This window comes from Mirounga angustirostris, unplaced genomic scaffold (genome assembly GCF_029215605.1).
Source record: "Mirounga angustirostris isolate CCGP_5_RB_7025 unplaced genomic scaffold, mMirAng1.0.hap1 SCAF_5, whole genome shotgun sequence".
NCBI lineage: Eukaryota > Metazoa > Chordata > Mammalia > Carnivora > Phocidae > Mirounga > Mirounga angustirostris.
In genome coordinates this window covers 161,683,466-161,697,481 of record NW_026991713.1, presented here as the reverse complement: position 1 = coordinate 161,697,481, position 14,016 = coordinate 161,683,466, and the positions used below count along the sequence as shown (strand labels likewise).

General features: G+C 48.9%; 1 long non-coding RNA gene across 2 annotated transcripts; it reads left to right on the top strand.

Annotated features, from left to right (window-relative positions):
* The first annotated feature begins 7,765 nt into the window (after positions 1-7,765).
* On the top strand, positions 7,766-12,781 carry LOC123842611 (uncharacterized). 2 transcript variants are annotated; one of them, XR_010411238.1, is made up of 3 exons: positions 7,766-7,899; positions 8,036-8,187; positions 12,659-12,781. It is a non-coding gene; the product is annotated as an uncharacterized LOC123842611 (long non-coding RNA). The 2 variants fall into 2 exon arrangements; XR_006790450.2 differs by lacking the exon at positions 12,659-12,781 and adding an exon at positions 8,554-9,240.
* The last annotated feature ends 1,235 nt before the right edge of the window (positions 12,782-14,016 follow it).

The following is a 14,016-nucleotide window of genomic DNA, read 5'->3' as shown; positions in this document are numbered from 1 at the left end:
GTGCCCTAAGAGAGAGAGAACCAGGAGGAAGCTGTATTACTTAAAAAAAAAAAAAAAAAAAAAAAAAAAACGATTTTAGAATAGCTTTAGATTTACAGGAAGATTTCTGAGATAATACAGTTCCCAGGTACCCCACCCCCACTTTCCCTATTAACTTAGGTTATTGTGGTACGTTTGTCACAATTAATGAACCAATATGGATACATTCTTATAACTTTATAACTAAAGCCCATCCTTTATTCAGATTTTCTTAGTTTTTACCTAAGGTCCTTTTTCTGTCCTAGGATAGACCGCAGTATCCAGGATACAACACTAGATGGAATTGTCGAGTGTCCCTCGTGCCCCTGGGCTATGACAGCTTCTGATACTTTCCTGGTTATTGATAATTTTGACAATTTCCAAGAGTGCCAGTGAGGCATTTTGTAGACTGTCCCTCAGTTGGGATCTTTCTTATGTTTTTCTCGTGATTGCGCTGGGGGATGGGTTTTGGGGACAAAGACTACAGAGGTGAAGGGCCCTTCTGAACACGTCGTGTCTGGGGTACATACCATCAGCATGACCGATCACTGTTGATGTTGATCTTGATCACTTGGCTGCAGAGTGGTGTTTGTTAGGTGTCCCCACCATAAAATTACTCTTTCCTCCCCCTTTCCCACACAATTAGTTTTTGGAGGGAGGTCATTAGCTCTCTGCAGCCTGCACTTAGGACGTGGGGAGTGATGCTCCACCTCCTTGAGGCTAGAGCATCTACAGAAATTACTTGGAATTCTTCTCCATGAGAAGTTTGTCTGTTCTTCCCAATTTATTTATTTATGCAATCATTGATTTATATCTGTGTTGACTTGTAGTTATTTATTTTCTACTTTGGGTTATCATCCAATAGTATGTTATTTATTCTGTTGCTCAAATTATTCCAGCATTGGCCATTGGTGAGCTCTTCAGGGTGGCTCCATGACCTTTTCATTTCCCCGTCATTCAGTGTGTGTGTGTGTGTGTGTGAGAGAGAGAGAGAGAGAGAAAGAGAGCGCACTTCCTTACCTTTTGGCACTCTAAGGTGCTCCAGGCTTGTCACATGTATTTCTCCAAGGAGCCCTGGTTCCTATTTTTGGAGAATGGTATTAGAACCCAAGATCTGGATGCCAAGCGCACTCATGGCTGCTGGCTGTAACACCCTTTTTAGCAAAGCCTCCAAAGTCATGGAGTTTAATTCTGTAGTAATCACAGGCCCACTCAGAATCATGGGGAGAGAATGTAGACTCTTCCGCCTCTTGTTAGAGGTCTGTCCTTGTCACATCGTCAGAGCTCATGAGATGCGATCCACTGGTGTCATCATCTTTGGAAAGTACCATCCACCACATCAGTGATGTTGTTGCACGCCCAGGGATTCCTATCTTACTTAAAACATCCTTCATCCCCGTCCAGTTTCTATTTTGCTTCAAAGAAACTCTTTCCATGGTTTGGTTTTACCTGAAGATGGTTTCAGTTGATACAGGGACACACCCTACATAACACTGGGTTCCCCCTGTGAGACAGCCATTGCCTTCCCAGGTCTCTCCTAGTCTCAGCTTCATGCTGTAAACGTCTTTGGCGCATTTATAATGCTTGCAAATTTCTTTTCTTTTGTAATGTTCTGGCTCAGAGCATTGTCATAACACAGCCTTCTAGGTAGAACTTAATCATATTGTTTTATTTTACTTGGGAGCTACTCTCTGCAGCAGAGACATTTACTGCTTACCAGTATGCATGTGCACCCCCATATTTCCCAGTCCCCTTGCAGGTAGGCAGAACCACGTGATTATTTGTGGCCAATGGGCTATGCATGGAAGATTTGAAAGCCCATGAGCAATGCTCCAGCTCTGTCATTTCCTGTCGTAGGATGGCATGACTCTGTCTGCTGAGGCTTTGTCAACCCACATCAGTTATGCTGTGTTAAACCTTTGCACTCTTGGGAGCAACTATTATTGCTACAGTGCCTAATCTTTCTTGACTAATACAACTTTTAAATAGGGTGAGTGATACTGGATTTTTCATTTACACAATGATGTAAGATTTACCAAAAAAAAAAAATGAGCGCTTCAAAGAAAGATAGGTGAATAATTTTCTAGGGGATAGTCAGACATGGTGAAAATCCTCAGTGGAAAGATGCAAATGAGTAGCATTTGGGCATATACTACCACTGTGTTTCTGTCTTGCTGTCGGCATGGGAACTTCTGTCTTGCTGTTGGCATGGTCTTTATTGGAATTGGCCAGAAAGTAAATTTCTTTCTTTTTTTTTTTTTAAGATTTTATTTATTTATTTGACAGAGAGAGACACAGCAGGAGCGGGAACACAAGCAGGGGGAGTGGGAGAGGGAGAAGCAGGCTTCCCGCCGAGCAGGGACCCCGACGTGGGGCTCGATCCCAGGACCCTGAGATCATGACCTGAGCCAAAGGCAGACGCTTAACGACTGAGCCACCCAGGCACCCCCAGAAAGTAAATTTCTGTTAATTCCCATTTGTTCCCTATGTGTCCTGTGGCTTAAACAACAACCATCAAAACCTCTTCATTAAAGCCTATTAGTCAGAGATTACATGAAAAGATCTGAATTTTCTATTGGATTTTGGAGCCAAATAGCTTGCCTTTGCCTATAGCGTTCTCCAGACATCAGTGATGGGTATAAACTTGGTGAGAGGGGGCTCTTCAAGGCTTTCTGCTCCTGGGGTCCTATTTAAAGGCACAAGCAAATGATAACTGACTTGCAACGAGAGAACACCCAAACACTGCAGCCAAGAGTGAAAGAAAAGATAGAGTGTCACTCCAACCCCGTGCACCAAAAGCTGGGCATGTGTGTGCTGATTAGCCTTGGCATGGTGATTTGCATGTTGGAAACTGCTAACGTATTCACGTACTTGACTGTGTCTCTTCCAGTTAGATGTAATAAATGCAGATTTGGGTGGCCATATTTTTTTTTTTAAAAGATTTTATTTATTTATTTGAGAGAGAGAGAATGAGAGACAGAGAGCATGAGAGGGGGGAGGGTCAGAGGGAGAAGCAGACTCCCCGCTGAGCGGGGAGCCCGATGCGGGACTCGATCCGGGGACTCCAGAATCATGACCTGAGCCGTAGGCGGTCGCTTAACCAACTGAGCCACCCAGGCGCCCATATGTTTTATTTTGATGTAACCGTTTTAACCTTTAAGGCGTGTGTGAGTGTGCATGTGTATGCACAGACGTGCTCGCCAGGGTAGCTCTCCAGTTCTCTAGGGCTGGCCTGACTGGAGGTAAGCTGGTATTTTAAGTTGCAATGTGATTAGCTTATTATTAGAAACTCCTTCTTGTGAATCGTTACTTTCTTCCTCCCTCCTTCCTTTCTTGCCCCCTCCTTCCTCCTTCCTCTCTGCCTTTCTTCCCTCTCTCCTTCCTTCCCTCCTTTTTCCCTCCCTCTCTTGAGCAAGTTGACTCATATCTGTAAGACTTACTTCCCTCCTCTGTAAAATAGGGCTGATAACAACACCTATGAGAATTTTTGAGGAATACAGAAGATACTACGTATGAGGCATGGAGTGCAGTGTTTGGCACATAGTGAGTGTTCAATAAATGATAACTGTTCCTCTCATTATCATAGGCTGTTCGTCTTTCAGCGGGTTCCTTAGCCTTCTGAACCTCAGTTTCTCCATCCAAAAAATGGTCTCATGCCATTCCTTACATGAGATTATTGTGAAGTGCAAAGGAGATAATTAGGTATTATTTTTATTAGATACTCAGTGAATGAATGAATGAATGAATGAATGAATGAATGAATTCAGGGACGCATCGTGTATTAGCCAGGATAGGATTTTTACAGTAAAAACTTCCCCTAAATTTTGGCCTGAGACAGTAAATTTATTTCTCTGTCTCGTCTCACCTCAATGCAAATGGACAGGAGGCCCTGCTCCACATACTCATTCAGGGACCCACACTCCTTCCAGCCAAGGCTCCGTCCTCTGCAGGAGCCTCCAAGTCCTCTTCCTTCAGTCCACGGGTGGGAAAGAAGGTGGCAGATCTCACGCAGGAGATTTTTATGGGCCAGGCCCGACAGTGGCCACTTCGGTTCTGGTTCCAGCGGCCTCTTAGTGCAAACCTGGCCACAGGGAAAGCTAGGGGATGTCCTAACTGTGCACCCAGGATAGCAAAGAGGATGACATCTCAGTCTGGATCAAGGTTCCCAGAAGCCACGACGTGAGGGTTGCCGACTGCTTCTGAGACTCGCAAAATTATACTGATGAGCCCAACTTGATGTCATACAGGGTTGGAAGAAGGACAAAGGAGAGACGCACGTGTGGAACGGCTGTGGAGCCCCATGTCTCTTTTCTGGCTCTGGGTTCTGGACGTTGGGGCCACAAAGTCCCTCCCTCCGTCCTTGGCCGTTGGCTCCTTTGGAATCCATTAGCGAGTTTCACCATTGTTTTTCTGATTTCATTAAAAAATGCCACCAAGACACATGCTCTGCAGTATGTCACTTCAGTCCTAAGTGGGGCATTTTTGCTAGATGGATCGATTTTTTAAATGACAGCATCTGTCTGCTTGTACACATTTATTTATAATTCCTCCCTTGGCAATTAGAGCCGGGGAATTGGTGAGCCGTAACCAGCTGTTTGAATTAGCCAGGAAGGGAGGCAGGGATGTGATCTGTGAAGGAGTACCAGAGCCCTGGCCAGAAGCAACAAAAATGGAACAGATGCCCCCAAATACACCATTCCGGGGAGGGACTTATAAATCACATACACTGCCGGCCCAGCAAGACAGCAGCCGAGCTGGGTAAGGCGGAGAAGCCCGTGACTGTGGGTGGCTGGGTTTGGCCCCCTCGGGGACTTAAGGGCTGTGTGTGGGAGGATGGCAGAGTAGCTGAGGGGGTGGTCCCTGGTGAGCTGGACCCTCTTTTGATTCCCCATTGCACTCAGGGTGAAACCCAAAGTCTTCCCCCTGGTCCACAAGGCCCTACAGAATGGAGTCCTATTACTCCTCTGCCCTCCCTCCCTCCTGTTCTCCTGCCTCCAGCCACCCCAGCTCCCTGGGGGTCCTTGCTGCTCCTAGGACGTGCTGAGTGCGCCCCTCCTCAGGGCCTCTGGGGCTCCAGCTTCCCCTGCCTGGAGCTCTCCTCCTCCAGGCTTCTTTCCACCTGTGATCCCGATGTTCCATGGCCCAACTCAGGATTTTTCAATTGTCCCAAGGCATGAAAGCGATACATATTTAGTAGAAACCATACTAGGAGTTTTCAGTGTGGATTTTTCCCTGGGCTGGTGACAGGCAGTGCACATCCTCGTGTGATGCGGGGCAGGGGCAGCGGGCCAGGCGATCGCCAGGGTCAACCGCTGACACTCACAGTTGTCCTGTACCCATATAAGCCTTCTGTTTGCCGCTTTCAGAACAGTATTCAGTTACCGGAGCTAGTCAACACTTATTTACAAAATAGGCTCTGTGTTGGGTGCTTTTGCCCAACTGCAGGCTAAAGTAAGTGTTCTGCGTGCATTTAAGGTAGGCGAGGAGGCTAAGCTGTGATGTTTAGTAGGTTAGGTTAGGTTAGGCGCTCATGATAGCAAGGACCTTGTCCATCTTGTTCACTGCTGAACTGTGCCCGGCACACAGTAGGTGCTCAGTAGAGATCTGCTGACCCCATGAAGGGATATTTCATTTTGGGGGAGGAGGGGACACATTGCCCCCTCTTGCCCTCCCTCTCTGCTGTTTGGGGGTGGGGTCACAGAAAGCCCAGGTCACTTAGGGTGGCTCCCTGGGGACAACCAGTCCTGTATTCTTGATCTCCGTAGCTCCCCAGGGTCTAGCCAGAGCCTGGCGCACAGCAGGTGTTCAATGAATCATTATTAAATAAAAAGATGCCTCAATGACCCAACTTGACAGTCAACAACGCTCCAGGCAAAAAAGAAAGCATCATCCAGATGCCTTCTTCTCTTTCCTTGCCCAACACCAGCGAGTCTGACCAGCAGCACCTCTAAAATCCGCCTCGATGGAAGCTCCAGTCTCCAGTTCCTCCTCTAGTCCGCATCCCTCACCCAGACAACCCCAACTCCTCGCCCGTCCTGGCTGCTACTCTTGCGCCCCCTACAGTTTAGCCAGAGGCGATCTGAATCTGTCAGTCATGCCGTTCTCCCACTCGCCACCCTTCAGGAAGCCCAGGTGTCATCTCAACTGTCACCTCCTCCCCTGACCACCCCATCTCATCCGGTAACCCAGTCCGTGCCCCAGCCCCGCAGAGATGAATGGCTCCAGGAGGAGGGGCCGAATTCCAGGTGGGGCTGCCCGGTCCCCTCCCCCACCTCTCCCCACCTGCTTTTGTGGGGGACGCAGCATCACATTTTGATACATGACTTGATATTTTCTGTTGTTCCTCCTTCCTCCAGTTCCCCCTTTTCCTTCTCATCAAAGCAGGCAGCTGTGGCCTCAGGGGAGAAATATAGCAGAAGGGGAGGAAGAAATAGCTCGTAAGTCTTTTTTGGCTTTTCTTCCCTTTTAGGAGAAGTTAGAAGCTGCAGGGGGTTTGAGGCGCTAAGAAACATCTTGGAGCAAGAGTGGGGGGAGAAGGGGACTCCCTCCACAGACTGCAGAGAGACTGCACTTGGCTGGGGCAGGGGAGGGGCGTGGGGGAGAGTGCTGCCAGGCCCGAGCATCAAGTCCTGGACTCCACTGCCCTGCGTCTCCCTGGGGAGGCAGCGAGGCCCTGGGGAAGAGGCTGCCTCTAAGACCAGAGACCCCAACCCGGGGCCCCCTTGGGCTGCATCCTGCCCACAGCTATGCCTGTTTCGGCTCATGCTTTTTTTTTTTTTTTTTTTTAGTTGCCAACATCTAAGAGGTTGTATATTTCAAATTTCTCTTGAAAATTCATTTCCAGATTTGTAGTTGGTCTTGAAAGAGGAGACCGGGCCAGCACTGGGCCTGTGCTTGCATGAGGCTGCCCCCAGGGGGCCTGGCATGAACTCACTACTTCCCCCACAGCACCCCCTCCTTGCTGCTGGGTCACAGCCTGTCCCCTTGGTTCCTTTTCCTGACCAGCCTCTGAGTTCTCCAGCTCTGGATCACGGTGCCAGAGGCAGCCTCAGTAAAGTTTCCAGGGTCTCGAGCATGTTCTGAAGGCCACAGAGAGCTTCTGCTTCTGAAGGGGTCGCGTGGACAGGAAGGACGGGCATCTCGGGGGTAACCCATGGGGACAGATCCCCCACACATCCCACCCAAACTGACTGGCATCTCGGCCTGACACCCAGTCCCGACCCCAGAAAGAAGCAGGCCGAGAAGGTCTGAATTTGCTTTGGTGCCGGCTCGTAAGGGTCAGAGATTTTCAGTGGGTTAAGAAAAAATTTTAAAAACTGATATATTTCCTGAGCCACCCAATTTGTAAATGAGAGGAAAGGCTGATGCCACACATTACTCATTCTTCGGGGTCCAGTGTGTCCCCCCAGAAACAAAAATACCATTCTTAGGGTGGCTTTCTCACAGGACCGGCACAGTAGGGGGCTCTTTATATTCTCAAACTCCTGCAGACATCAGAATCATCTGGTGCTCAAGGCCTTTAAAACACAGATTGCCTGGCCCAGCCTCACTGTTTTGGATTCAGCGGGTCTCCAGTGGGGCCCTAGAATTTGTCTTTCTAGTAAGCTCCCAGGTAATGCTTATGCTGCTGGTCTGGGGACCACTCCTTGAGAAGCACCCATTTAGAGAATCGTATTAATTATTTCTCACAATCTTATTAGGGAGGAGGAGGAGGAGAAGGAGAAGAAGGAGGAGGAGGAGAAGAAGAAGGAGGAGGAGGAGGAGGAGGAGGGGAAGGAGAAAGAAGAAGAAAAAGGAGGAGGAGGAGGAGGAGAAAAGTTCATTTGCTCTCTTATGAAGCCAAGCCCGGCCACAAGGACGTGCATCTCTGACCTTGCAGAGGTGATGTGTCTGAGGGGGAAAGGATGGGTGGGTGGGGGTGGGGGGATGCCTAAGCCTGACTCCTCTCTTAGGCGGTGAGAAAAATAGTAGAGCAGTCCTCCCCCTTACCTGCGGTTTTGCTTTCCGCGGGTTTCAGTTACCTGCAGTCAAACCACGGTCCCGAAGCAGATGATCCGCTTCCTGCCATATGATCATCACCACAGCCTAACACTACGTCAAAATGCCTACGTCACTTCATCTCATCACGTGGGCATTTTAGCATCTCACATCATCACAAGAAGACAAAGGGTGAGTACAGGACACTAAGATAGAGAGAGACCACATTCACACGACTTATATTACAGTGTATTGTTCTAATTGTTCTATTTTATTATTATTGTCGATAATCTCTTTCTGTGTCTGATTTATAAATTAAACTTTATCACAGGTGTATGTGTATAGGAAAAAACATAGTATATACAGGGTCGCGTAATACCTGGGGTTTCCAGCATCCACAGGGGTCTGGAATTATCCCCGTGGATAATGGGGGGATTATTGTAATACGTCACAACTTTACAGCGATCACCATGCATTATCTGAAGCCCGTGGCACCTGTCAACTCCTCCAGCCCTCACAATAGCTCACTGGAGCCTCCTTGTCACCCTCACTTTATAGATGACAGAATCGGATCCACTCCGTCCAGTCAGCAGGCTGAGGAAGAGGGTGTGCTCACCTGCGAGGCTTTCCTGGGCGGGGTCTGGAAGCGATGATGTCACTTCTGCTCACTTTCACTGGCCGGAACTCAGTCACATGATCACACCTCACTGCAAGGGAAGCTGGGAGATGTAGTCTCGCCCTGCGCTCAGGGGAAACCAGAGATGGGATTTGCTGACTGGGCGGCAAGCTCTGCCCAGGCTCTTTCCTGCATTAAGGCCATTGAAGCCCCAGAAGGAGATGTTACGAAAGAGTCACACTGCGGCTGGACTGGAGTTCAATGCCAGGCCTCCTGGCTCCTCAGCACAATGGTACCTGGCTTCCCATGGAAGAGGAGAGGGAGGGCAAGGAAGCCGAAGAACAGTGGGATGAATATTGTCAACCAGGAATAGGAAGCTATATTCGAGGGACAGTGGGCAGAGGTGGGACTTGGAGTCCCAAGACGGGGTTTTAAGGCCTTTGAGGCCATTTTTCGCTGTGTGGCATTGTGCAACTCAGTTTTTCTCTGAGCCTCAGTTTATTGTAATAGGATGATAACCTGTCTTTTTTTTCTTTTAAGATTTTATTTATTTTATTTGAGAGAGAGTGCGTGCAAGCAGGGGGAGGATCAGAGGGGGAGGGAGAAGGGGAAAGGATCCCAAGCAGACTCCACGCTGCGAGCGGAGCCCAACATAGGACTTGATCCCACAACCTCAAGACCATGACCTGAGCCAAAACCAAGAATTGGACGCTTAACAGACTGAACCACCCAGGATGATGCCTATCTTGCTAGGGTATTTATGAGAGTAAAATGGGATAACACAGCCAGCCCGGGCAGCCCTTTATGTGCTCATTTAATCGGAATCAGAATCTGTGTTGGGGGTTATCACCCAGGACTGCACATCTGAATCACCTGGGGAGCTTTTCAAAAGGCCCACTGCCGGGTCCTTACCCTAGGATGTTCTGACTCATGTGTATGGGGGCGAGGTCAGAGCGTAGGTACTTTCTAAAAATCCCTCAGGTCGTTTTCATATGTAGCCAGGCTTGAGAACTACCTTTTATGGTTATTGACTATCAATCAGAATGGACCAACTGAGGGGGTGCCTGGTGGCTCAGTTGTTAAGGGTCTGCCTTCAGCTCAGCTCATGATCCCAGGGTCCTGGGATCGAGCCCCTCATCGGGCTCCCTGCTCCGCAGGAAGCCTGCTTCTCCCTCTCCCACTCCCCCTGCTTGTGTTCCCTCTCTCGCTGTCTCTCTCTCTGTCAAATAAATAAATAAATCTTAAAAAAAAAAAAAAAAGAACGGACCAACTGAGATCTCCTCCTTCCTTAAGGAGTGAAGGGATTCAGGGTCTCCCTGGGAGAAGGCCTTTAGAGTTGGGCTGGGGTTGACCTCAACACCCTTTTGGGGGACCCCCCACAAGCCGCGTGGGTGGGTGGGCCTGGAGCAGGAGAGGTCTGCTGTATTTGGCTTGTATCTTGGCTGAAAAGCAGTGCAGAAAAGTGCCTGTGGAAGGAAAGGGAATGAAGGCCTGGTCCCGCCCTGGATTTTTCTCTCCATCATCTGCTCCACTGAGACTGGCAGGTGCCAAAACTTACAAATGGCCCTGGCCTGATGTTCCACGTACAACAGTAAAGTGTCATAATTTCTGGGCGATGACCAGGTGGGACAACTTTCTGCCTACTCAAGTGACATGTGGTAGCAGACATTTGAATGAGTCGCTTTGCGGGACCGGCAAGAGACAGGAAGTGCCACCTCGGGGCTGTCACTCTCAGGGAGAGGGGAACAGCTGTAGGCTTGTGACTCTGCTGATTCATTTGGAGTTCCCCCCCCCCCCGAGATGGGCGTAGAGGTTGGGGCCTGCAGATTTTTTATTTAACAGAAGATTTACTACATACGTTGTACTTCACATGTTGCTTCACGTGGTGCTTTACGAATGTTAACGCAATTAAATCCCTACCATAACCCTATAAGGTTGATACTATTACTAGCCTCATTTTATAAATGGGGAAACTGAGGCACAAAGTGCTAAGTAAATTGCTCAGGGTCCCACAGCTGGTGAGTGAGTGGCGGAGCTGGGGTTCAGTGGATGCCACGTGGCCTGGCTTTGGCGTCTCTGCTCCTAAGTGCTGTCTTGCACTCGGGGTGACCAGCCATCTTGGTTTTCCTGGGACTGAAGTCTGTCCCAGGATGGATGCAGGACTTTGATGACTGGGACAGTCCTGGGCAGACTGGGACAGTTGGTCATCCTGGCTGGGATGCTCCTTGAAGTGTCACTGAGGACAGAAGATGGTTGATGATGAAAACAGAAGCCCCCCACTCGCCAATGTCCCTACAATCAGTATGCATAGGTTTTCCCCAACCCTGGCAATAAAATGTACAAGGTCTGTGTTAGAGCATGATAAGGACAAACATGACCCCTGCATTCTTGGAGCTGACATGCCCCTGTGGGGAGAATGACAATAAGCAGTTAGACAAAGAATATACTGGATCCCTTCAGATTGTGACCATGCTTTGAAGGGAATGAGGTGACAGAGGTGTTCAGATGGGGAGTTAGGGAGGGCATCCCTGGGCAAGCCACATTTGAAATAATAAGATGTGGCTATCAGGCTCCTGGCAGAAGGGATAGCAAGTGCAAAGGCACTGAGGCAGGAACAGGTTTGGCTTAGTGAAAGAGTAACAAGAGCTTGAGGGAACGGTAGGGGATGAAGGAGGTGAACAGGAGATGAATGTGGGATGCGGCAGTGACAAGGAATCTGGATGATATATTAAGAACAAGGCAGCCCCTGGAGGATGTTGAACAGAGGAGTAAACTGGCTTGAGTTACACTTTGCAGTGATGGTTCTGCCTGCTGTGTGGACCAAGGACGGTGAGGGGCTACAGGAGAAACAAGGAGGCTCATCGGGACGCTCATTGCCCTAGTCCAGGCAGAGGTGAAGATGGTATAGACTAACATGGGAGCAGTTGAGTCAGGATGAAGTGGGTGGATTTGGGAAATATTTTAGGCATAGAGGGATGAAATCTGCCAAGGCTAAGGAATGGTGTTGGGGTGGGGAGGTAAGGACAGGCCCCCCTCCTGCTGGAAGGGCAGAGGCAAGAGCACCAACAGAGATCCACGTACCATGTGTCAAGTTAACACGACCATTAAATAAAATATATCCTGCCCTCCTGTCCTGGCAAATCTCTTTGTCGGGACCTGGAAGGTCAGGTTTGCACTACAGCTTCTGTGACTCCTTGGGGTTCTGTGGCAGAATGTGGCAGCCAGGAGAGACTGGGGCAGTGTCCTCTGAGGTGTGAGGCCCCTCCTGCCTGCATCTAGGAGCTGTCCCGGGTTAGGGAGAAGGCGAAATCAGGGCTGACACCTGGGTTTTTGGCTTGAGAATAGTTGAGCCCAGACCCATCCTCCATTGTGAAGCTGCTTCTTTTTTTTTTTTTTTTTTCTTCAATGTTTCCCTCCCCCACGGCTGAGTTCCTGGTCTCTTTCTCTTCTTCCTCAAAACTCTGCTTTGGCAGGTTTAATGCAGGCAGGTCTTTGCCACTGACTTTGCAACCCCAGCCAGTGTCTAGTCCCCTTCGAGCCCAGCCTACTTAGCTGTATAATGGGGCCACTGATACATTCTTCCTACCTCCCTGCCACTTGGTGAATGAAGAATGCATGTAGAGTGCGTGTGGCAGAGACGGTTGTCCATTTGCCAAATCCCTGTGCTTTTTCCTCTGGGCACATGGCCTGCATTTCCCAGTCCTAGTTGCCGTGGAATATGGCCACGGGACTAAGTTGTGGCTCATGACATGTGACATCATCACTTCCAAACCAGCCTATTACAGCCTCCCCCGTGAGATCCTTCTTACCATGCCCCTGTCCGCTGGCTGGATGGAGGCTCCAGCAGATGGCTCTGACACCTTAGAACAGGGCTACATCCTGCCTGCTGCCTGTTCTTGTCAGTAAAGTTTTATTGGCACACAGCCATGTCCATTCATTTCTGTATCATCTATGGCTGCACATTCTCACTGTAATGGAAGAGTTAAGCAATTGTGACAGACTATATGACGCACAGAGCCAAAAATATTTACTATCGTGCTTTTACAGGAAAGTTTGCTGACCCTTGCCCTAGGTCAAGCCATGAGACAGGAAGAGCCTGGAGCCCTGAGTAACCACATAGAAGGTGGCCACATGGATGCCAGGAACCTCTATGTGGGATTCTCCCTGAGCAAGAATAAAAGCTTATTGTGTAAGCCTTTAATATGTTGTGGTTTCTTTGTTATAGCAGCTGGTATTGCTTATCCTGACTCATGCAATGCCTGCTACATTGTAAGCAAACAACAAATGATCACTTCCTCTCATTCTCCTTATTTTTACACTCTCCATAAACGATTGTGTTTGGAACAGCTCAGGAAAATGGATTGGGCTTGATTCAGGCTCTCTCTCATCCTCAAGTCTTGGTGCAAGCTGCTCCTAACTGTTCTGCCAAGAACATTTGTTCCCCGTTTCTTCACCCTACTGTCTCCTACTGATTAATCCTTCAGGACTCAAGGTAGCCAACACGACTTCCAAGTAACCTTCCTTTCCTCCTTTGTCCTCCAAGATTGGGTTAGGTGCCTCTGTAGCGTGTTCCTAAATAACCTTCCAGAGACAGTATAGCAGAGTGGTAAAGAGCTGAACTTGGGCTAGGCCACTTGACGTCAAGTCCTGACCTGCCACTTACAAGGTGTAAGATGTTGGGCAAGTAGCTTCACCTGTAAGTGTCTCCATATCCTCATCTGTAAAATGGGAATATCTGGTATCTGTCTGGTAATGTGGTTGTGGGAAGTAAGTGAGTTAAAGAGCTTAGAATAACATCTGCTGCCCGGGAAGGGCTGAAGGAATGTTAGATGACATCAGGACCATCATTTTTATTGCTGTTCCTAACCCAGCATGGATCCCACGCTCCCCAGTGATAACATTTCCCAGTGGGATATGAGATACTTGATGCATAACAGACTCTTGATACACATGGTTTGGTAAATGAGTGAACTGGTAGCTGGTGCTCAGTCCTCTGGGGCTGGGGATAGGGCAGGCCTTCCAGACAGAGCTGCCCAGGTTGTGCCTTAGAGAGGACTAGGGACTAAGGTAAAGTCATGTAGTTTGAGCAGGGGCAGTGTCTGCTCAGAGGAGATGGCTATAAGCTGGGGATCCCAGCCACTCCAGCAAGCTTAAGTAGGAGAGGAATAAAAAATGACTCAACAGATCACAACATTTCCAGAGGACTGGCATAAGATGTGGAAGCTATACATGCAAGAAAAAAAATCTAAATTACACCCCCCAGACGGCTCTGGGAGAGACCCTATCCCAGCCATCCCCAGCGAGAGGCAACCCAGTTGTATATGCTTTCCATCATAACCCCTGCACAGCTATTCCAAAAGCAGGATGTCTCTGCTGTCCTGTTGAGACAGATGGCACTGGAGAAT